Genomic DNA, 25,310 nt, shown 5'->3' on the forward strand with positions numbered 1-25,310 from the left:
TTAAAATGATCTTTGAGAAAATAATAACAATAATTGTTTAAAAGATCTAAAAGTAATTAAAATTATTTATAATTTCAGTTGCATAGTAACTACTGTTTATTCAGACGATGGGCGTGATGGGGAGGTGGGAATGGGCGTGGCTGCTGGGAGGTGTATCATACTGGAGTACAAGGCTTGTTCTCATTCTTTCACACAGTGAAAATAGCGGCAATGCACAGACGCAATGCCACTAAGCATCAAGGGAATTTTAGTTCCTATGAAGAAATGACGTTGCGGCAGGGAGCGCTCTCTAAAAACCGGAAGCTAAGGACATCACACAGACAGAAAAGGAGGAAGTGCAGAAAAAGATAATAGGTAAATCAAAGATTTTGGCATAAATAAGAAGTAGATTCTGGATTTATGCACAATATAGATGAGATATTGCAAAAAAAAAAGTAGCTTTACAACCAATTTAAAATCCCCTCCTCCTTTCTTCTCCTGCTCTCCCAGGATTGGCTACTCCCCACCTCAGCATGATTGGGCATGCTTAAGTCATGTGATTCTTGATTCATGACTTCTGGGGTTTGACTGGATGTTAGTGATCATAGCAGAAATTCAGTGTAAGAAATACACAGGAGAAAATGCATGTTAACAAGGGGAGTGTAGAGGTGGGCAGGGAGCCTACTGAAATCATGACTCCACCCACTGAGCCCTGGAAAACAGACCCACCCACAGAATCTGCAGTTTTTCTGGTCTCATAACAGACAGAGGGGAGATATTTGACAGGTAAGGATGCATGCAGGAGACATGCAGCGCATGGAGGGGGACTCCTTTAATTAAGATTCTCCCCCTCTCATAATGTCCTAAAAAAACTACCCTTACTTCTTTGGTATTTTGATTATGCACAATTATAATTTTCAGATGCTCCTGCCCATTTGATTCCCCATTGGGGGGGCATTAAACATGTGACCACTTGTAAACCTCACAGATCGGGGTCGTGGACAAGGCGTGGACAAGGCGTGGACAGGCTCTCAGTGGGTCCAGGATCGCACCTGAGGGGATTATCTAGTTTTAAAGTCTCTGGTTAACGGAGTCTTCCTGGTGGAAAGGGTAAATACACTGTGAATACACAAATCAAACACGAAACAATGTATAAGTAATAAATGAGACTGTATTGGATATCAAATTATATGACAATTAGAATATTGAAATCTGTCCTCTTGATGTATTGATAGAAATGTGAGAACCCCTGAAGAAGAAGATAACCTTTGAGGTAAAAATGCATTGGAGCATTTCTATACATCGATTCCAAGTGTAACATTGTATAACCTTTCCTAGCCTAATTTGTCGCACCTTGTATATACTAGAGCTCATATTTCTGTGATTTTTACAAAATATTTGACTCCTATTTGCTGCTAAAAAGCCCCGTGGGGAACCTTCCACTTTTTTTCAAAGACTCTAATTGGGGTGTGCAGCCCTCTCAGACTCTCACATATGTGTCACTCTATGATATAGTTATCCTTATAGATAACCACTATGGCAGGAGTTTAGAAAGGATGAGAGTGAGTTTACATCCACTTTAATCTTCTTGGTGCTGGCAATGCATGGGGAAAGGTGGTGATACTCACAAATCACAGTTCTCATAAGATAAAGGTAACTAAAGTCATATCACTGCTCTTTTTATTCAATTAGATCCCAGAGGATCCCATAATCTTGTAACATAGTTATGTAGCGGCCACAACCGGTTGCAGGGCGGCCTTGACTTATTGGGCTTACCAGTTACCACCTTCTGGCCTGCTCTTCCACATCTAGGGGTTGATACCCAACAACTTGAACACTGACACAGATAAAGCCCTTTAACAAAGGTTTTATTTTGCAGTAGTAACATCCAATAACACAGTCTCTTGTGGAAACAGAGGGCACGGGTGAAGAACTCAGGCACCTTGAACTGCGGCCTAGCAAAATCTCTACTTCCACTCAGAGAGTAGCCACTCGCAGCTGGGTACTTCAAGGCTAAACAGATCTCTAGCCAGAGATCATGGCAGTCAGCACGTTGACTCAAACTTGAAACAATCCTATGAACGTGGACAAGTTGTAACTAAGGGTGAGCAGGAACCTTTTCCCTCAGCACCTGGAACATTTCCTGTCTCCTCAATGGTACTGGAAAAGCGTGAATTCATCAATGTCCTTCCCAACTCAGTAACCAGCCCTCCTCCGAAGAGTCCTCCCCCGGTTACTTCCACGAGCTGTGGTGCCTCTCCAAGCTGAGAGCACACCCGGACACCTTGAATCCTCCCTCAGTTACTGCGCCTCGGACCAGCAGGTTCTGAGACTCGGGAACAGACGGATCCCTACCCCAGACCAGACGGGTCTACCAGGGCCCTTCAACAGGAACATGTTGCGGGATGTCAAACACTCCGTGACCCCTCACGGGGCTACCCCGGTCCTGGAACCAGAACAGACCACACGGGTGTCACAAACTCCTCTCTCTGAACAAGTGACCCACACATCTTAAGTACCCCTTCCCAGACTCCTCAGTAGGCCCCGGCACTCCCACTGATTGGCTCAGAGAAGGCCGATACGCAAACATCCAACTAGGCCTGGTTCTAGCCTGTCATGTGCACCTTACTATTCACATGACCAGGCAGAACTTTCAAATACAGCCTGGCCAGACTGATGTTAAGGCCAACCTATGTAATTAACCCTCAGAACCCCTACTGTTCTGAGGCAAAAACGAAATGTACATGCGTATGACATTTTGTCCAACAGTTACATAGTAGGTGAGGTTGAAAAAAGACACAAGTCCTATGTGTGTGATTATATGTCAGTTATACATTGTATATCCCTGTATGTTGCGATCGTTCAGGTGCTTATCTAATAGTTTCTTGAAACTATCAATGCCCCTCACTGAGACCACCACCTGCGGAAGGGAATTCCACATCCTTGCCGCTCTTGCAGTAAAGAACCCTCTATGCAGTTTAGGGTTAAACCTCTTTTCTTCTAATTTTAATTAATGAGTGGCCACATGTCTTGTTAAACTCCCTTCTGCAAAAAAGTTTTATCTCTATTGTGGGGTCACCAGTACAGTTTATTAGCTTTGTTGCCCTTCTCTGTACTCGCTCCATTTCCAGTACATTCTTCCTGAGGACTGGTGCCCAGAACTGGACAGCATTCTCTAGGTGCGGCCAGACCAGAGTCTTGTAGAGCGGGAGAATTATCGTTTTATCTCTGGAATTAAACCCCTTTTTGATGCATGTCAATATTCTGTTTGCTTTGTTAGCAGCAGCTTGGCGTTGCATGCCATTGCTAAGCCTATCATCTATTAGGACCCCCAGGTCCTTTTCCATCTTAGATTCCCCCAGAGGTTCTCCCCCCGGTGTATAGATTGCATTCATATTTTTGCCACCCAAATGCATTATTTTACATTTTTCTACATTGAACCTCATTTGCCATTTAGTTGCCCACCCCATTCATTTGTTCAGAACTTTTTGCAAGGTTTCCACATCCTGCGGAGAAGTTATTGCCCTGCTTAGCTTAGTATGGTCCGCAAATAGAGATTGAACTGTTTACCCCATCCATCCCCATCCCATGTCTCTTCTTCATCTGTCGTTCCAAGGACCCCCTGTCAAGGTTTCTTTTATCTCCTCCTAGGGAGCCTTGTTGAAAGAAATAAAGGCTACCAAACAACCCCTGGACATGACTACTCATAAAAGGAACCTATCATGGTTGCACAAGGGCAAAACCATAGTGAGCAGTGACATCCAGATGTAAAAGACATCTCACCAAATGTTTATATTAGGATCCTAACACCCTGTTACATATTAGCTTGTGATTTGTTACGATTCCTAATCTCACACAATTTATGGATAACTAAAGATGAACTGAAAATCTACAAGGATATTGATAGAACTTTTTCAGTTTTACAGCCAAATTTCATCAGTTGTAATCACCCTTTTTCCCAGTAAACCTAAAATAATAAAGTTATAAAAAAGTTATCATTAAACCTTTTTCTGTTGGAGGCAATATACTATCTGTAATATATTCAAGCCATAAAGAACTCGCAGAGAAAGAGAAAATGGCTACAGGTTAGTTGAGCTATACACAGTCATGTGACTTGGCTTAGTACAGTACCTTGAAAACATATTCATACTCCTTGAAACTTGACATATTTTGTCATGTTACTACCAAAAATGTAAATGTATTTTATTGACATTTTATTTGATAGACCAACACAAAGTGGCTCAATTGTGAGATGGAAGGAAAATGATAAATGGTTTTCAAAATGTTTTACAAATAAATATCTGAAAAGTGTGGCATACATTTGTGTTCAGCCCCCTTTACTCTGATATCCCTAACTAAAATCTAGTGGAACCAATTGCCTTCAGAAATCACATAATTAGTAAATAGAGTCCACCTATGTGTAATTTAATCTCAGTATAAATACAGCTGTTCTATGAAGCCCTCAGAGGTTTGTTAGAAAACCTTAGAGTAAAGCGTCAGTGAACAGCAATTTTAAAATCTTGCCACAGATTCTCAATTGGATTTAGGTCTGGACTTTGACTGAGCCATTCTAAAACATGAATATGCTTTGATCTAAACCATTTCATTGTAGCTCTGGCAGTATGTTTAGGGTTATTATCCTACTGGAAGGCAAACCTCCACCCCAGTCTCAAGTCTTTTGCAGACTCTAAGCCAGGGGTCTCAAACTGGTGGCCCTCCAGCTGTTGCGGAACTACAAGTCCCATCATGCCTCTGCCTGTGGGAGTCATGCTTGTAACTGTCAGCCTAGCAATGCCTCATGGGACTTGTAGTTTCTCAACAGCTGGAGGGCCGCCAGTTTGAGACCCCTGCTCTAAGCCCTTGTACACACGGTCGGACATTCCGACAACAAAATCCGTCGGATTTTGTCAGACGGATTTTGTCCGAAACTGGTGTTGCATACATGCGGTCGGACAAAGTTGTCGGAAAATCCGATTGTTCAGAACGTGATGACATTATTTCGTTACGACGGGACTACATTCAGGCTAGTAGCCAATAACTTTGGTCTAGGAATTTGATATGAGCATGCATGACACTTTGTCCGATCGAAATTCTCTACAAACGATCGGACAAAGTCTGATCGGATCACGTTGTCGGAAAATTTTATAGCCCAGCTCTAAAACTTTGTTGGTCAGATATTCTGACGGAAACAGTCCGATGGAGCCCACACACGGTCCGATCGGACATTTTCCATCGGAATGTCCGACTGTGTGTACAAGGGCTAAGAGGTTTTCTTCTAAGATTATAGTATTTGGCTTCATCCATCTTCCCATCAACTCTGACAAGCTTCTGTGTCCCTGCTAAAGAAAAGCATCTGAACAACATGATGCTGCCACCACCATGTTTCACAGTGGGGATGGTGTGTTCAGGGTGGTGTGCAGTGTTAGTTTTCTGCCACACATAGTGTTTTGCTTTTAGTCCAAAAAGTTTAATTTTGGTCTCATCTGACCAGAGCACCTTCCTCCACATGTTTGCTGTGTCCTCCACATGGCTTTTTGCAAACTGCAATCAGGACTTCTTATGGCTTTCTTTCAACAATGTCTTTCTTCTTGCCACTCTTCCAGAAAGGCCAGATTTATGGAGTGCAAAACTGATAGTTGTCCTATGGACAGATTCTCCCATCTGAGTCGTGGATCTCTGCAGCTCCTCCAGAGTTACCATGGGCCTCTTGGCTTCTTCTCTGATGAATGCTCTCCTTGTCCGGCCTCTCAGTTTAGGTGGATGGCCATGTCTTGGTAGGACTGCAGTTGTGCCATACTTATTCCATTTTCAGATGATGGATTGAACAGTGCTCCGTGAGATGTTCAAAGCTTGGGATATTTTTTTATAACCTAACCCTGCTTTAAACTTCTCCACAACTTTATCCCTGACCTGTCTGGTGTGTTCCTTGGCCTTCATCTCTAACAAACTTTTGAGGGCTTCACAGAACATCTGTATTTATACTGAGATTAAATTACACAGAGGTGGATGCTATTTACTAATTAGGTGACTTCTGAAGGCAATTGGTTCCACCTTAGTTAGGGGTATCAGAGTAAAGGAGGCTGAATACAAATGCACGCCACACTTTTCAGAGATTTATTTGTAAAAAATGTTTATCATTTCCCTTCCTCTTCACAATTATGTGCCACTTTGTGTTGGTCTATCACATAAAATACATTTAAGTTTTTAGTTGTAGCATGACAAAATTTGGAAAATGTCAAGGGTATAAATACTAGGCACTGTAGCTGCATTACTGTTCTAGATTTCCTTGCGCGTGTTAACATGTGACCACACAAAGAAGAAACAAAATGAGCCATGTCATTCCTCTTGCTATTCCCGCCTAACAGCACCAGTGCTGTAAGCAATTTATTGCACCCTCTCTCATTATACAGCACTGTAGTAGAGTTGCCGTTCGTGTTTGGATAAATGTGAAATACTCCCTGAATATCACATATTAAATTCAGCAGGATATTCATATAATGCCCTGGACTTCTGCAGCAGCCAATCAGCGACCAGGGAGAAACAGGAACATGGGATCCTATATGGTGAGAGACATGGACACTGGAGAGCATGTTTATGGCATCGCCTACTGGGCAACTTTGATCACCTGGTATATGCCCTTACCCAGGGCATTTAACTACCAGGTATTCTGCAGCCACAATTCCTGGTTTTGGGATATTTTTGGTGTATTTGTAAGGGGAGGGGAATGAAGTATTTCAACTCCTGTTTGGGGCATATTGATGAATATTTTATTAGAATATTAGAACTTAGCACCAGCACGGCCTATCAGGCAGGGGCTAGTATTGTATAACTGTGTTTTAAGCCAATCTTGCTCATTGCTTAGTGCTGTGAGGCTTATTCAACTACATTTGCAATTGCAGAGTTTTAGACCAAGCATTGAGCACTGGTGTTGCTTATCAGCACAGTAAAGCCATAAACTTTTTTACGGTTCATAATCATTGCTTTGTGCTGTGGGGGGTTTTACTACTACATTTGCAGAAGATTTGACCAAGCGTTCAGCACCAGTGCTGCATGGTCAGCACAGTATAGCCATGTTGTAAACTACTGTAATTGTTAATTGCTGTGTGCTCAAGGGCCACATTTATACCATAGGCAGGAATCTGGACTGCTAAATTTTACAGAGTTGAGCTGGCTATAGATGGATTCATCCGGTTCAGCAATTCACCCTCTTGGCATAACCATCTGCTGAGTGCTACAAGGGGATTTAAGAATTTTTTTTTGGGGGGGGGGGGGGAGTTTATATGTTTAAGCTCTTTAAAATGATATATTTTCTAAAAAGCACTTCTGCATTTTCTTCACAGTGTATATTACAGTTCCATAAGTTCCGTAAATTTTATATATATATATATATCTCATAGTGTAATTTAGTCTACAAAGCTAACGTTTATTCAACTTTAGAAGAAACATTTTCTTGGCAGTACCCACATAAATAATGTATTGTTTCCTTTACTGTTGTAAGCCTTGGTTGTTTTAATTAGTCACTTGCCAGTTGTTGCTCCAGGCGAGGAGTTCCTGTCCTTTCATGCAGGGTGCTGGCAGCCTATTCCATCATTAAGCAGTTGATGAATTTGATTGATCAATGCGTAATGGCGTCACGCTTTATAAGGGAATTTTCAAGCTGTGCTGCTCATCACAGAAAAGGGCAGACTTAATTGAATTTTTACTGTACAAAGTGACAAAGTGTCAACTGCAGACTTTGAATTTTTTAGGCCTTCTAAAACTGTTATCAAACATCACCAAGATTATTCCTATATTTCAGCCAATATTTCAGCTGTTCGTCACACTGGTGAACATTAGGGATGAGCCGAACACCCCCCGGTTCGGTTCGCACCAGAACTTGCGAACGATCCCCGCGTTCGGTACGAACGTTAGAACCCCATTGAAGTCTATGGGACTCGAACGTTCGAATTGGAAAGTGCTCATTTTAACGGCTAATATGCAAGATAGTGTCCTAAAAAGGGTTTGGCGACCTGCCTCCTGCCTCAGGGGACATGGGTCACTGCAAAAAAAAGTTTTAAAAACTACCGTTTTGGCGGGAGCACTGATTTTAATGACGATTAAAGTGAAAAAAAAAAAGTGAAATATTCCTTTAAATATGGTGCCTGCGGGGTGTCTGTAGTATGCCTGTGAAGTGCCACGTGTTTCCCGTGTTTAGAACAGTCCCTGCACAAAATGACATTAAACGGAAATAACACCATTTAAAACTGCTTGCGGTTTTAATGTTATATCTGGTTCCTGCAATATGGTTGAAAATCATTGAGAAACATGGCATGGGTAGCCCTCCCTGCCCATTACCAGCCTATTTGGGTCTTGTACGCATATTAAGGGGAACCCCGTACCCATATTAAAAAAAGGAAATGCGTGTGGCCCCCAGGCCCTATATACTCAGAACAGCAGTATACAGGCGGTGCAAACAAGACAGGGACTGTGTAGGTTTGTTGTGTTAAGTTGAATCTGTTTGTCATTTTCAACCGGTACATTTTTAAAGTGTAGCTCCAGTCAAAAAAACTATCTTTAAGCTTTTTGGAAAACATAGGGAAGGGTTATCACCCCTGTATAATTTGTTTTGTCGTCCATCTTTTTTCATCTCACTTGCTGCTGTCTCCTTGCGTTTGCAAGTAGGAGATGTTTGTAAGTTGGATGTTTGAAAGTAGGGGCCTGCCCTATATTATAGCGGTATGTACTGGGTACAGAGCACGCAGACAGCACACACTATCTCCTAACACTACTGACTGCAAGCTCTATTATTAACCACTTGTTAGCCCAATGTTTGCATAAAGTGAAAGATGAAGTTATGCTGAGTAAATAGATATCAAACATGTCACTCTTCAAAATTGCACATGCCCGTGGAATGGCGCCAAACGTCGCTACTTAAAAAATCCCCATAGGCGACGCTTTAAATATTTTTTTACTGGTTACATGTTTTGAGTTGCAGAGGAGGTCTAGGACTAGAATTATTGCTCTCGCTCTAACATTCTCGGGGATACCTCACATGTGTGGCACATGCGAGCACATGGGGACATGGGCGCTTTAATTTTTATTTTATTTTTTTATTGTTCATTTTACTTTATTTATTTTAGTTTGACATTTTTTTTCCCAAAAATATATTTTTGATCACTTTTATTCCTATTACAAGAAATGTAAACATCCCTTGTAATATGAATATGGGGTGACAGGTCCTCTTTACAGTGAAATCTGGGGGGTCAATATGACCCCACATCTCACCTCTAGGCTGGGAAGCCTGAAATAAAAAATAAAAAAAAGATTCTGGCTTTGATCGTACTGGCGAGTTGGTAGAAGCACCGGAGGGCGGTGAGGGGTGGGGGGCGTCTATGGCTGGGTATTTCAGGGTATCACCGAGTATGGCTGGGTATCTCTGAGTATGGCTGGGTATGGCAATTTATGGCAGGGTATTACAGAGTATTGGCGGGGTATTGGCGGGGTACTACAGAGTAATAGCAGGGTACTGCACTGCAGAGTAATGGCAGGGTACTGCACTGCAGAGTAATGGCGGGGTACTGCACTGCAGAGTAATGGCGGGGTACTGCACTGCAGAGTAATGGCGGGGTACTGCACTGCAGAGTAATGGCGGGGTACTGCAGAGTAATGGCGGGGTACTGCACTGCAGAGTAATGGCAGGGTACTGCAGAGTATGCACTGGTATTGCAGAGTATTGGCAGGGAATTGAGGGGTTAAATTCGGTGAGCAGCGATGTGGGCACTGCAGATGCAGCCCACATCGCTGCTGACACCGATCTCTTTCCCCTCCGCTGTACCGATCGGTACAGAAAGGGGAGGTAGGAACAGGCGTCATAACATGACGCCGGTTTGTTTCCAAGTGATCACTCCGTCATTTGACGGAGCAATCACGTGGTAAACGGCCGCTATGAGCGGCCGTTTACCATGATGCGCCGGGTCCTATGGACCCGGCGGTCACGGATGCTCTCGAGTGCGCACACCTCGGGGCACGCGAGAGCAGAATTCTGGGAGGCCGTTAATTAACGGCCTCTCTGAGTTAAACAACCGCCCTGAAGCCGTTAATCGGCAATGGGCAGTTGTTAAGTGGTTAAAGCTAGATCACTAGCTATATAGGTGAGGTGAATATAGTGGTGTATACTGCAGTCAGGGCACAGACAACAACCACTACACAGCAGCAAGATAGGAAATCAGCCAAAAACGATTGGTGTGTACTGTGTTGAAGGTACACAGAACACCCACTGCTTCAGATGCAAAGTAACACACTACAGGAGGCCGCCTTAAAGGCGGCCTTATATAGTGTGGGGCGTGCACTACACAGCCTGAGCTATGATTGGCCACAGGCAGGATGCCTGTGGCCAATCATGGCCAGGGCCGGCGCTACCACTAGGCGGAGTAGGCAGCCGCCTAGGGCGCACTACTACCTAGGGCGCACTTACGGCCTCTGTCCAGGGTGAGGTCAGCTTTCCTCTCCTGATCGCTCGCTCCCGGTGGTGTGCCGCCGGCGCCACCAATCCCCCATGTTTCCCCTTGAGCGCCCGCTGTGCTCACATGGGTTTAACTCACAGCGCCGCTCAGGGACTCCTTTGCTCCAGCCTGTCCCTGTGGAGCGGCGCTGTGTGTCTCTGTGAGTGCAGCGGAGGGGCGGGGCTCAGCGGAGATGGGAGCGGAGAGGTCTGTCAGCTGACCTCCCTCCCGGCGGGGACATCGTGGAGCGGGTGGAAGGCGCTGGCCTGGCCCCGGCGGGGACATCGTGGAGCGGGTGGAAGGCGCTGGCCTGGCCCCGGCGGGGACATCGTGGAGCGGGTGGAGGCGCTGGCCTGGCCCCGGCGGGGACATCGTGGAGCGGGTGGACGGCGCTGGCCTGGCCCCGGCGGGGACATCGTGGAGCGGGTGGACGGCGCTGGCCTGGCCCCGGCGGGGACATCGTGGAGCGGGTGGACGGCGCTGGCCTGGAGGGACATCGTGGAGGTGGAGTGGGTGGACGGCGCTGGCGTGGACTCCTGAACAATTCTGCACACCCAGTGCTGAGGAGAGGCCCGGATTATGGTCGCTGAAGCATCAAAGAGCAGAGGTAAGGAGGAGGGTGGTTCTTCCCTGATCTACATTGAGCTGTATGGAGAGAGTTTGTGTGTGAGTAATGCAGGAACTAGGAGTCAGGTAGGTCAGTGTGATGGTCAGTGTGATGGTCAGCGTATGTGTCAGCGTATGTGTCAGCGTATGTGTCAGCGTATGTGTCAGCGTGATGGTCAGCGTATGTGTCAGCGTGATGGTCAGCGTATGTGTCAGTGTGATGGTCAGCGTATGTGTCAGCGTGATGGTCAGCATATGTGTCAGCGTATGTGTCAGCGTGATGGTCAGCGTATGTGTCAGCGTGATGGTCAGCGTATGTGTCAGCGTGATGGTCAGCGTATGTGTTAGCGTATGTGTCAGTGTGATGGTCAGCGTATGTGTCAGTGTGATGGTCAGTGTATGTGTCAGCGTATGTGTCAGCGTGATGGTCAGCATATGTGTCAGCGTATGTGTCAGCGTGATGGTCAGCGTATGTGTCAGCGTATGTGTCAGTGTGATGGTCAGCGTATGTGTCAGCGTATGTGTCAGCGTGATGGTCAGCATATGTGTCAGCGTATGTGTCAGTGTGATGGTCAGCGTATGTGTCAGCGTATTTGTCAGTGTGATGGTCAGCGTATGTGTCAGTGTGATGGTCAGTGTATGTGTTAGCGTGATGGTCAGTGTATGTGTCAGCGTATGGGTCAGCGTATGTGTCAGTGTGATGGTCAGCGTATGTGTCAGCGTATTTGTCAGTGTGATGGTCAGCGTATGTGTCAGTGTGATGGTCAGTGTATGTGTTAGCGTGATGGTCAGCATATGTGTCAGCGTATGTGTCAGCGTGATGGTCAGCGTATGTGTCAGCGTGATGGTCAGCGTATGTGTCAGCGTGATGGTCAGCGTATGTGTTAGCGTATGTGTCAGTGTGATGGTCAGCGTATGTGTCAGTGTGATGGTCAGTGTATGTGTCAGCGTGATGGTCAGCATATGTGTCAGCGTATGTGTCAGTGTGATGGTCAGCGTATGTGTCAGTGTGATGGTCAGCGTATGTGTCAGTGTGATGGTCAGTGTATGTGTTAGCGTGATGGTCAGCATATGTGTCAGCGTATGTGTCAGCGTGATGGTCAGCGTGATGGTCAGCGTATGTGCCAGCGTGATGGTCAGCGTATGTGTTAGCGTATGTGTCAGTGTGATGGTCAGCGTATGTGTCAGTGTGATGGTCAGCGTATGTGTCAGCGTGATGGTCAGCATATGTGTCAGCGTATGTGTCAGTGTGATGGTCAGCGTATGTGTCAGCGTATGTGTCAGCGTGATGGTCAGCATATGTGTCAGCGTATGTGTCAGTGTGATGGTCAGCGTATGTGTCAGCGTATTTGTCAGTGTGATGGTCAGCGTATGTGTCAGTGTGATGGTCAGTGTATGTGTTAGCGTGATGGTCAGTGTATGTGTCAGCGTATGGGTCAGCGTATGTGTCAGTGTGATGGTCAGCGTATGTGTCAGCGTATGGGTCAGCGTATGTGTTAGCGTATGTGTCAGTGTGATGGTCAGCGTATGTGTCAGTGTGATGGTCAGTGTATGTGTCAGCGTGATGGTCAGCGTATGTGTCAGCGTATGTGTCAGTGTGATGGTCAGCGTATGTGTCAGCGTGATGGTCAGCATATGTGTCAGCGTATGTGTCAGTGTGATGGTCAGCATATGTGTCAGTGTGATGGTCAGCGTATGTGTCAGCGTGATGGTCAGCATATGTGTCAGCGTATGTGTCAGTGTGATGGTCAGCGTATGTGTCAGCGTATGTGTCAGCGTGATGGTCAGCATATGTGTCAGCGTATGTGTCAGTGTGATGGTCAGCGTATGTGTCAGCGTATTTGTCAGTGTGATGGTCAGCGTATGTGTCAGTGTGATGGTCAGTGTATGTGTTAGCGTGATGGTCAGTGTATGTGTCAGCGTATGGGTCAGCGTATGTGTCAGTGTGATGGTCAGCGTATGTGTCAGCGTATGGGTCAGCGTATGTGTTAGCGTATGTGTCAGTGTGATGGTCAGCGTATGTGTCAGCGTGATGGTCAGCGTATGTGTCAGCGTATGTTTCAGCGTGATGGTCAGCGTATGTGTCAGTGTGATGGTCAGCGTATGTGTCAGTGTGATGGTCAGCGTATGGGTCAGCGTATGTGTCAGTGTGATGGTCAGCGTATGTGTCAGTGTGATGGTCAGCGTATGTGTCAGTGTGATGGTCAGCGTATGTGTCAGCGTATGGGTCAGCGTATGTGTTAGCGTATGTGTCAGTGTGATGGTCAGCGTATGTGTCAGTGTGATGGTCAGCGTATGGGTCAGCGTATGTGTCAGCGTGATGGTCAGCGTATGTGTCAGTGTGATGGTCAGCGTATGTGTCAGTGTGATGGTCAGCGTATGGGTCAGCGTATGTGTCAGTGTGATGGTCAGCGTATGTGTCAGTGTGATGGTCAGCGTATGTGTCAGTGTGATGGTCAGCGTATGTGTCAGCGTATGTGTTAGCGTATGTGTCAGTGTGATGGTTAGCGTATGGGTCAGCGTGATGGTCAGCGTATGTGTCAGCGTGATGGTCAGCGTATGTGTCAGCGTATGTGTCAGCGTGATGGTCAGCGTATGTGTCAGCGTATGTGTCAGCGTGATGGTCAGCGTATGGGTCAGCGTATGGGTCAGCGTATGTGTCAGCGTATGTGTCAGCGTATGTGTCAGCGTATGTGTTAGCGTATGTGTCAGTGTGATGGTCAGCGTATGGGTCAGCGTATGTGTCAGCGTATGTGTCAGCGTGATGGTCAGCGTATGTGTCAGCGTATGGGTCAGCGTATGTGTTAGCGTATGTGTTAACGTATGTGTCAGTGTGATGGTCAGCGTATGTGTCAGTGTGATGGTCAGCGTATGGGTCAGCGTATGTGTCAGTGTGATGGTCAGCGTATGTGTCAGTGTGATGGTCAGCGTATGTGTCAGTGTGATGGTCAGCGTATGTGTCAGTGTGATGGTCAGCGTATGTGTCAGCGTATGTGTTAGCGTATGTGTCAGTGTGATGGTCAGCGTATGGGTCAGCGTGATGGTCAGTGTATGTGTCAGCGTGATGGTCAGCGTATGTGTCAGCGTATGTGTTAGCGTATGTGTCAGTGTGATGGTCAGCGTATGGGTCAGCGTGATGGTCAGTGTATGTGTCAGCGTGATGGTCAGCGTATGGGTCAGCGTATGGGTCAGCGTATGGGTCAGCGTATGGGTCAGCGTATGTGTCAGCGTATGTGTCAGCGTATGTGTTAGCGTATGTGTTAGCGTATGTGTCAGTGTGATGGTCAGCGTATGGGTCAGCGTATGGGTCAGCGTATGTGTCAGCGTATGGGTCAGCGTGATGGTCAGCGTATGTGTCAGCGTGATGGTCAGCGTATGTGTCAGCGTATGTGTCAGCGTATGTGTCAGCGTATGTGTCAGTGTATGTGTCAGCGTGATGGTCAGTGTATGTGTCAGCGTGATGGTCAGCGTATGTGTCAGCGTGATGGTCAGCGTATGTGTCAGCGTATGGGTCAGCATATGTGTCGGTGTGATGGTCAGTGTGATGTTCAGCACATGTGTCAGCGTATGTGTCAGTGTGATGGTCAGCATATATGTCAGCGTATGTGTCAGTGTGATGGTCAGCATATGTGTCAGTGTGATGGTCAGCGTATGGGTCAGTGTGATGGTCAGTGTGATGGTCAGTGTGATGGTCAGCGTGATGGTCAGTGTGATGGTCAGTGTGATGGTCAGTGTGAGTGTCAGTGTAGGTGTCAGTGTGATGGTCAGTGTAGGTGTCAGTGTGATGGTCAGTGTAGGTGTCAGTGTGATGGTCAGTGTAGGTGTCAGTGTGATGGTTAGTGTAGGTGCCAGGTGGGTCGGTGTAATTATCAGGTAGGTCAGTGTAGGGGTCAGTGTGATGTGAGTAGTGCAGGAAGTAGGAGTCAGGTGGATTAGTGTATCTGTCAGGGGGTCAGATAGGTCACATGTGTAGCAAGGGCAGGGTAAAGTGGAGTCAGGGGCGCAGCCGGGGGGGGGGGGGGGGCGGCAAAATTAGGTTTCGCCTAGGGTGTCAAAGATCCTTGCACCAGCCCTGATCATGGCTCTCCTCGCTGCCGGCGCTGCGATTGGCCAAGCATGCGGGGTCACAGTGCATGCTTGGCCAATCATCGGGCAGCAATGCACTGCGCCAACGCAGTGCATTGTGGACCGCGTGCGCGTCACTCGAATTTTGACGCGAACGGCCAAAACGTTCGGAATTCGCCGAACGGCCAATGTTCGAGTCGAACGTGCGTTCGACTCGAACACGAAGCTCATCCCTAGTGAACATATAAAGTAGCATATTATCAGTAGTTAAGGGTTCATGTCGATGTTTATGTCCTGCATTTGGAACACACATCAAAAGCAGATCAGCAAAATCTCATCCCATTGACTTAAATTGAGCAGTACACTTGGCTGAAGTAAGATTTGAAGTAATTTCCTTGCATTCACCAATTGGATTCCTTATTTTGGGGAACATCTGATTGGTGGCTTTGAGGAATTAACTTTTTTTGTACTCTAATGCAGTGGTTCTCAACCCTGTCCTCAAGTACCCACAACAGGTCATGTTTTGGGAAATTCTCTAGTTCTATCTAGGGATAGCTCTAGCTCTCTAGATAAAATAGCTGTCCAAAATACCAAACCATTGAGTCTGATTTCAAGAACCTTTGCAAGATAAAGGAAAACCTGCAAACATGGCCTGTTGGGGGTACTTGAGGACAGGTTTGAAAACCACTGCTCTACTGGGTCAGTTCAAACAGGGAGCTTTGAAAGACCTGTCAATGTGCATTTAAAGTGGAATTCAAACCTAACACTTACTATTATTAAAAACCACTCCCTCCCCTCTCTTCCGATCCTGCCTACCCTGTGTAATAGAGATCTGCATCCCAAACAATAAGAGTAGTACCACTCAAATGCCCCCTAGACCAGTATCAGTTGGATCATCACATAGATAAACTGCTGTAGGACGGCCAGAATCAGCATGCCAAGCTCTGGTAAACTTCAGCAAAATGGCACCTGTCCACACACCAGACACCAGCTCCTTGTAGCATAAATGTTAATTAAATGGGTAAAAGATGGCTTTAACTCATGCACATTTTGCACATTATGCCCTTTCCAAGGCTTAATCATAAAGGAAAATCTTGCTTTTAGGATTAAGCCCCAGGAGGGGCAAAACAATTCTGAAGAGTTCTTCTACAGGTAGAGAGCATGAGCTGAAGACATCTTTTTACCCATTTAATTTGCATTTATGCTACAGGAAGCCGATGCCTGTTGAAAAAGATCTGTATACTTTTTTTGCTTCCACGTATTTGGATGATGGAAGTCAGCAGAGCTTCTTCTCATTTACTAAGCTCTGTAGCAACTGAACTTGCAGAGTGCTTTGCAAAGTGCACAGTCTATTTGCCTTTACTAAATCAACCCCAGAGAATACTTCTGTCTCTCAAAAGTCTTCATCTAGCTATCATTCACATCAGATGTCACTCTGGTTAAGGAGGCTTTCCATTTAGGCCAGACAGGCTTGGATATGCACCTCAAGATGGTCCCTAAAGCCTCATCTGCTTTCCAACTCATACGCATGTACAAGGGAGCCGTCTTCACCGATGTGGGATGCACAGGTGTTTCCTATTGCAAGTGCAGCATGTTCGAAGGAATGGCAAGCAGTTGGCTGCACAGACCTGCATGGATCTCCATAGCACATCGTTAGTGTCTACATCCATGAGGGCTGATCCATGCATTGGACCCTCACAGATGTACACTCCAGGATGCACGTTGGGATTAGTGTAGCCGACCAACTGTCATTGATTTCAACATGCATCCTGTGCAGGTAAAGATAGCTTCTTCGCATGGGTATATGGACTGGTATGGCCTTGAGATTCAACCACAGAGCCATGATTGCCTCTTTGCAGGCTCTGCTCTTTGAGGACCAAATTCCCTTTTCATCTTTTCTTACCCTATCTTCCCACTCCTTCCTATCGTTCCACTCTTTCCTTATCCTTTATCAGGCACTCTTCCTTGCCAGCAATGGGGTGGATTTACTAAAGACAAATAGACTGTGCGCGCTCCAAGTGCAGTTGTTCCAGAGCTTAGTAAATGGTAAAAAAATAAAGACATTTTTGCTTGCATGTAGTCAGCAGAACTTCATCTCATTTACTAAGCTCTGGAGGAGCTGCACTTGCAAAGTGCACAGTCTATTTTCCTTTAGTAAAGCCACCTCACTGTCTCTCCCAGTGTCATTTACCCCAAAGTGACAGTCAGCGTTTTTCTGTCACAGTACAGATACTATAGGATTGATTTACTAAAACTGGAGAGTGCAAAATCTGGTACAGCTGTGCATAGAAACCAATCATCTTCCAGGTTTTATTGGCAAAACTTAATTAAAAACTTAATTAAAGAAGCTGAAATTGGAAGTTGATTGGGTACCATGCACAGCTGCACCAGATTGTGCACTCTCCTGTTTTATTAAATCAACCCCTATGATACATCTGGCCCCCAGCATCTTCATGTATGGGCCCCTCTAGAACTGTTATTAGCTAGGAATAGGGCAAGCGTTGTGCGGTAATCCTAATTGTAGGTCCCCCCTCTCACCTGGAGGGTAAATACAGACGTTCATGTGTTTAGAATTCTTACTCCAGTATATATTCCACCCCATGAATTCCTGAGAAAACCCTCAACACACCTGTAATGAGTTAGAGGGCACTGAATATTTGCAAAGTGGTGTGTTTTCTGAAATCACTACTGGCGTAAATCGGGTTCTAATCAGAAAAGACATTTGTGAGAGAATATTGACATAAAACACTGCTGGGAATTCACTGAACTATTCACCTAACACTTACCACAGTGTCTGCACAGCGCACTCGCTCTGCCATGACATCACATAACTCCCCGCTCAACATGTGTTTCTGAGCGTTCTAGTGAAGACTTTTTCAGTTTTCACACGTTCAGGTGTTTCAGCACAGAATGTTCACTTTTACCCTTCTTTTTAACCATTTTATAATACAAAAGGGCCAATAAAGGTTTGAAATGCCCAGTTTGCCTGTTTGTTCTCACATTTCACAAGTAAACCACTAACCAGGATATAAACACACAGGTTTCGCTTTTTTTTTTTCATTCAACTAGCAGGTTGAACTAAATAAACTGACACAAGCAATGTGGATGCAGGGATCTCCCCTGTTGCACTATTGTATCCTGACAGTGGGGGCTCTCCCCTCACCAGAATACACAGATCAGCACTGCAACCATTGGCTGCAAACGCTGATCGAATGCTGGTTTTCCAGTATGACCGTTCAACAGAAGCCAGTCATTAGACCACCATTTTTTGAACAGACAGCAATACACATGGACTGAAAGTCGACCAGTTCCTGCTGAACTGGTTCATGTGTCCCCGGCTTAAGAGGTCCTTATTGAGGGTCAGATTTACCAGTGTCAAGGGCGTTGCTAAGTCTACAAAAGATCTGGGGCTAGAGCCCATAGCAGCATAGTAAAGAAAGTCATACACTTGGACGGGCATACACATGTATATACAGTAATATACGTGTGTGTGCATATATCGTCAGAGAGACCCCCACTTACATCAGGATCCCCAGAGAGCCCCCACCTTAAATCAGGGTCTCCAGAGAGTTCCCCCCTTACATCAAGGTCCACAGAGAGCCTCCTCCTTACATCAGAGTCCCCAGAGAGCCCCCCTTACATTTAGTGTCCCCAGAGAGCCTCCCTCTTAAATAAGGGTCCCCAGAGAGCATCCCCCTTAAAATCATGGTGCCCAGAGAGCCCCCCACTTACATCAGGGCCCCCAGAGAGCCTCCCCTCCCCTTGGGGACCCCTGCAGTGACTCTGGGCTATGGGCCCCAGATTCAGGGCTATAGCCCCAAAAGTCACCCCCTAGCGACGCCAGTGACCAGTGCTATTCATTGATTCGGCATGTTCACACTTTTTTCAACTGTTTTTCCTTTTTACTGATATTTGCCAAACACTATACATATACAATACAGTCCTACAGCAGTTATCCTTATGATCACTTAGAATACTATCATCTTCTTCTGTATAAGTTGGAAAATGTTGTTGTGGTTTACCTGTTTAACCAAAAAAAAGGACACTTTTACTCTCAATCATTGAAGACCATTTCACCTTCTTTCTGTCACCCTTTAGATTGCAGCTTTATGGAAACAGCTGAAAAAACAGTAAGGGCCTATTAACATATGACAACGCTGTGTGCTGAATTGCATGCATTTTTGTGCACTTACAGTGGTGTGAAAAAGTGTTTGCCCCCTTCCTCATTTCCTGTTCCTTTGCATGTTTGTCACACTTAAGTGTTTCGGAACATCAAACCAATTTAAACAATAGTCAAGGACAACACAAGTAAACACAAAATGCAATTTGTAAATGAAGGCGTTTATTATTAAAGGTGAAAAAAAATCCAAACCATCATGGCCCTGTGTGAAAAAGTGATTGCCCCCCTTGTTAAAACATACTATAACTGTGGTTGTCCACTCCTGAGTTCAATTTCTCTAGCCACACCCAGGCCTGATTATTGCCACACCTGTTCACAATCAAGGCATCACTTAAATAGGAGCTGCTTGATACAGTAAGGTCCACCAGAAGATCCTTAAAAGCTACACATCATGCCGAGACCCAAAGAAATTCAGGAACAATTGAGAAAGAAAGTAATTGAGATCTATCAGTCTGGAAAGGGTTATAAAGCCATTTCCAAAGCTTTGGGAATCCAGCGAACCACAGTGAGAGCCATTATCCACAAATGGCGAAGACATGGAACAGTGGTGAACCTTCCCAGGAGTGGCCGGCCGCCCAAAATTACCCCAAGAGCGCAGCGACGACTCATCCAAGAGGTCACAAAAGACCCCACAACAACGTCCAAGGAACTGCAGGCCTCACTTGCCTCAGTTAAGGTCAGCGTTCATGCCTCCACCATCAGGAAAAGACTGGGCAAAAATGGCCTGCATGGCAGAGTTCCAAGGAGAAAACCACTGCTGAGCAAAAAGAACATCAAAGCTCGTCTCAATTTCTCCACAACACATCTTGATGATCCCCAAGACTTTTGGGACAACATTCTGTGGACCGATGAGACAAAAGTGGAACTCTTTGGAAGGTGTGTGTCCAAGTATATCTGGCGTAGAAGGAACACTGCATTTCATAAAAAGAACATTATACCAACAGTAAAATATGGTGGTGGTAGTGTGATGGTCTGGGGCTGTTTTGCTGCTTCAGGACCTGGAAGACTTGCCGTGATAAAAAGAACTATGAATTCTGCTGTCTACCAAGAGATCCTGAAGGAGAATGTCCGACCATCTGTTCGTGTACTCAAGCTGAAACGAACTTGGGTTCTGCAGCAGGACAATGATCCTAAACACACCAGCAAGTCCACCACCGAATGGCTGAAGAAAAACAAAATGAAGACTTTGGAGTGGCCTAGCCAAAGTCCTGACCTGAATCCTATTGAGATGTTGTGGTATGACCTTAAAAAGGCTGTTCATGCTCGAAAACCCTCTAATGTAACTGAATTAGGACAATTCTGCAAAGATGAGTGGGCCAAAATTCCTCCAGGACGCTGTAAAAGCCTCATTGCACGTTATCGCAAACGCTTGGTTGCAGTTGTTACTGCTAAGGGTGGCCCAACCAGTTATTAGGTTTAGGGGGCAATCACTTTTTCACACAGGGCCATGATGGTTTGGATTTTTTTTCACCTTTAATAATAAACACCTTCATTTACAAATTGCATTTTGTGTTTACTTGTGTTGTCCTTGACTATTGTTTAAATTGGTTTGATGTTCCGAAACACTTAAGTGTGACAAACATGCAAAGGAACAGGAAATGAGGAAGGGGGCAAACACTTTTTCACACCACTGTACATGCATTGTATCTCAGTGGGTTAAGCAGTCCATTAAGAAGGAAAGGGGATAAAATGCTCAGAAACCCACACAAAATTGGAGCAGGCTACATTTTTCCACAGCATACAGGACAGTGCAGGTTGGGCTTAGCTGTGGGGTGTTGCAGCGCACATGCGTTTTCAGGGTGCATTAGGGTGACATTCACAATGAAACTTTTAATGCTGTTACAGTAATAGATAAAAAAAAATCCTCAAAATGGCTCTTGTTGTGGGCCATAGAGACTTGTCCTCCACCCTCCATAGCAAGGGGCAGGGCTATGTGGAGGGAAACCTCCAGCATAGCCTTTGGGGTTCTGCTGTGGAGGACCCACTCAATGCTAGTAAGGTGCAATGTCCTCATTGCTGAGCAACAACCATCCATCCATACTACAATCTTTAACAGCTTCCCTTCTAGCAGGTCCCTTTCATTTCCCTTTGCTATATTTTCTATGGATGCTTCTCCTAGTCCACACTTTGTTCTCTGACAGCTCTATATTCAAAATTTGGTTTTTGAGTTTTGTTGTGCACACCCTAATGCCATAGGCTGCCAACGACGTGGGGGTCCCCCCCAGGTCCATATCAGACCCTTATCCGAGCACACTACCCGGCCGGTCAGGAAAGGGGGTGGGGACGAGCGAGCCCCCCCCTCCTGAGCCGTACCAGGCCGCGTGCCCTCAACATGGGGGGTGCTTTGGGAAAAGGGGGGTCTGCGGGCGGGGGGCTTATCGGAATCCGGGAGCCCCCTTTAATAAGATATAAAATAGTAATAAAATAGTAATAAAATAGTTTATTGCACAGCTCCGGGGGTCTTCTTCCGTCTTCGGGGGTCTTCTCGCCGGACTCCTCCACTATCTACTGCTAGCTCTTTTACTAGCGGAGGAGCCCGGCTTTCTTCTTTGCCACAGCCCTCTTCTTCCGACTTCGGGGGTCTTGTCCCCCTCTTCGGTTCTTCTTGCCGGGCCACCGCGCCTTCTTCTAGCTCTTGTACAAGCGGTGGCCCGGTCTTCTGTCACCGCCACCGCCTTCTGTTCTTCTCTTCTTCTCTTCTTTTTTTCTTGAGCTGTTGCCTTGTCGCTGTCTCTGGTCACGACAGGCACGTGGCGTGCGGCGACTTATATAGGGACATCGCCGGATGATGTCCCCGCCCATTATGATGTCACAGTCCCAGAGGATGCTTCCACCGGATTGTTTGATCGTGTGTATGCGGCTTTAGACTGCCCTGTATTTGGTTCCATCCATCTTCCCATCAACTCTAACCAGCTTTCCTATCCCTGTTGAAGAAAAGTATTCCCACAGCATGATGCTGCCACCACCATGTTCTTCCACATGTTTGCTGTGTCCCTCACATGGCTTCTCATAAACTGTAAACGGGACTTCTTATGGCTTTCTTTCAACAATGGCTTTCTTCTTGCCACTCTTCCATAAAGGCCAGATTTGTGGAGGGCACAACTAATAGTTGACCTGTGGACAGATTCCCCCACCTGAACTGTGGCTCTCTGCAGCTCCTCCAGAGTTACCATGGGCCTCTTGGCTGCTTCTCTGATTAATGCTCTCCTTGCCAAGCCTGTCAGTTTAGGTGGACGGCCATGTCTTGGTAGGTTTATAGTTGTGCCATACTCTTTACATTTTTGGACGATGGATTGAACAGTGCTCTGTGAGATGTTCAAATCTTGGGATGTTTTATTTATAACCTAACCCTGTTTTAAACTTCTCCACAACTTTATCCCTGATCTGTCTGGTATGTTCCTTGGCCTTCATGATGCTGTTTGTTCACTAAGGTTCTCTAACAAACCTCTGAGGGCTTCACAGAACAGCTATATTTATACTGAGATGGTTCCATCACATAAAATCCCAATAAAATACATTTATTTTTTTGGTTGTAACATGACAAATTGTGGAAAATTTTCAAGGGGTATGAATACTTTTTCAAGACACTGTATTTATATTTTTAGCTACCCTGTTGGGGGCTTTGGTGAAATATCAGGGGTCTAAACAGACCCCTAATGTCTCACATTTAGGACAATAGAAATAGACAGAGGACATAAATTCAAAAATTCCTCAGTCCCTTTCCCTGCAGACTCAGCTGCACAGATGAATGAATAGGAAGCACTCCCAGGGTTCCTGATCATTTACAAACTGAAGTAAAGCAAAGATCGTTTACTATGCATCAGTGCTGAATGGACAGAGGAGCGATCGGTACTGATCGCGCACTGTGTTCACCTAGAAAAGGACATATCTACTGGCCCCTTTTCCTACTCTCCATACTGAAACATCCCCTTGTGCATCCGCAGCAGCTTCTGTCGAGAGAGGAGAGAAGCCAGAAGCAATGCAGCGGAGGGAGGCACATGGGGGGGGTGGGCAAACAGCAAGCGGAAGGGGGCGTAGATACTAGAACTGATCCCTCTGCAGTACAGATGGAGGGAGAGATAGGAGGAAAATCCAGCAGTTATGCTGGGGAAGGAACAAAAGGATTGGTGTCTGCAATAAGTCACTACAGCCTGTCCTCCTACTCAGCAGGCGCCCAAGCCCCCCTTTTTGAACTTATATGGCCCAGGCCCCCCAGTATAGGAGGGCCAGCTGTATTGCCTTATTGGAGCCCTGGTGATAAGGGTGTGCCCAGGCACATCCAACACACCCCCTGTTCATGCCTATGTCTATAATAATATATACTATATTTTCTTGCAGCTCTCACCAGTACACTACCTATACTATGTTCTCTGACAGCTCTACGTCCGCCATCAACAGTAGGCAACTATCCCCCTGCATGTTCCTATGCCATCCAACATTGCAGGTCCTCCAAGTACCCCCACAAGTTCATCAAGTCCAACCTATGTGTGTGATTATATGGCAGTATTACCGTATATACTCGAGTATAGGCCGACCCGAATATAAGCCGAGGCCCCCAATTTACCCCCAAAAAAACTGGCAAACTTATTGACTCGTGTATAAGCCGAGGGTGAGACATGCCTGTCCATCCCTGTGTGTGTGTCCGTCCATCCCTGTGTGTCCGTCCATCCCTGTGTGTCCGTCCATCCCTGTGTGTCCGTCCATCCATCCCTGTGTGTGTGTGTGTCCATCCATCCATCCCTGTGTGTGTGTGTCTCCATCCATCCATCCATCCATCCCTGTGTGTGTGTGTCTCCATCCATCCATCCCTGTGTGTGTGTGTCTCCATCCATCCATCCATCCCTGTGTGTGTGTGTGTCTCCATCCATCCGTGTGTGTGTGTGTGTGTGTGTGTGTGTGTGTGTGTGTGTGTGTGTGTGTGTGTGTGTGTGTCCAGCCTACCTGTGTCCCGAGCCTTTGTCCCGAGCCTCCGTCCCGTGCCTTGCCTCCTTGCCTCCGTCCCGTGCCGTGCCTTGCCTCCGTCCCGTGTCGTGCCTTGCCTTGCCTCCGTCCCGTCCCGTCCCGTCCCGTGCCGTGCCTTGCCTTGCCTCCGTCCCGTGCCCTCTTCGTCGGCGCCTCGGCGGCCATTGTAAAATTCAAAAGCCGCGCCTCCGCCTTCGCCTGTGATAGGCGGAACACTGAATTTCCCAGCAGCCTGTGTTCCGCCTATCACGGACATCGTATCATCCTCGTCCGTAGTACGAGGATGATACGATGTCCGTGATAGGCGGAACACAGGCTGCTGGGAAATTCAGTGTTCCGCCTATCACAGGCGAAGGCGGAGCCGGAGGCGCGGCTTTTGAATTATAGAATGGCCGCTGTCTGTCTGCTCGACACGCTGATCGAGCGGGCAGACAGCGATGACTCGAGTATAAGCCGAGGGGGGCACTTTCAGCCTCAAAAAAGAGGCTGAAAATCTCGGCTTATACTCGAGTATATACGGTACATATTTTGTGGTTGTCCAGGTGCCTATATAATAGTTTTTTGAAATTATCGATGCTCACCGCTGAAACCACTGCCTGTGGAAGAGAATTCCACATCCTTACCGCTCTTACAGAACCCTCTATACAGTTTAGCCACTTACCCACTGGGCACTTAAACCCCCTTCCTAACCAGACCAATTTTCAATTTTCGGTGCTCTCACATTTTGAATGACAATTTCTCAGTCATGCAGCACTGTACCCATATGAAACGTTTGTCCTTTTTTTCACTCAAATAGAGCTTTGTTTTGGTGGCATTTAATCACCGCTGGGTTTTTTATTTTTTTGCGCTATAAAACAAAAAAAGACCGAAAGTGCTGTGAAAAAAATGAATTTTTCTTTGCTTCTGTTATAAAATTCTGCAAATTAGTAATATTTCTTCATACATTTTGGCCAAAATGTATACTGCTACATATCTTTGGTAAAAATAACCCAAATCGGTGTATATACAGGTCACTTATAGTATATTCATACATATAC

The sequence above is a fragment of the Lithobates pipiens genome, unplaced genomic scaffold (assembly GCF_037356315.1).
Source record: "Lithobates pipiens isolate NorthernLeopardFrog02 unplaced genomic scaffold, aLitPip1_a1.2 Scaffold_19, whole genome shotgun sequence".
NCBI lineage: Eukaryota > Metazoa > Chordata > Amphibia > Anura > Ranidae > Lithobates > Lithobates pipiens.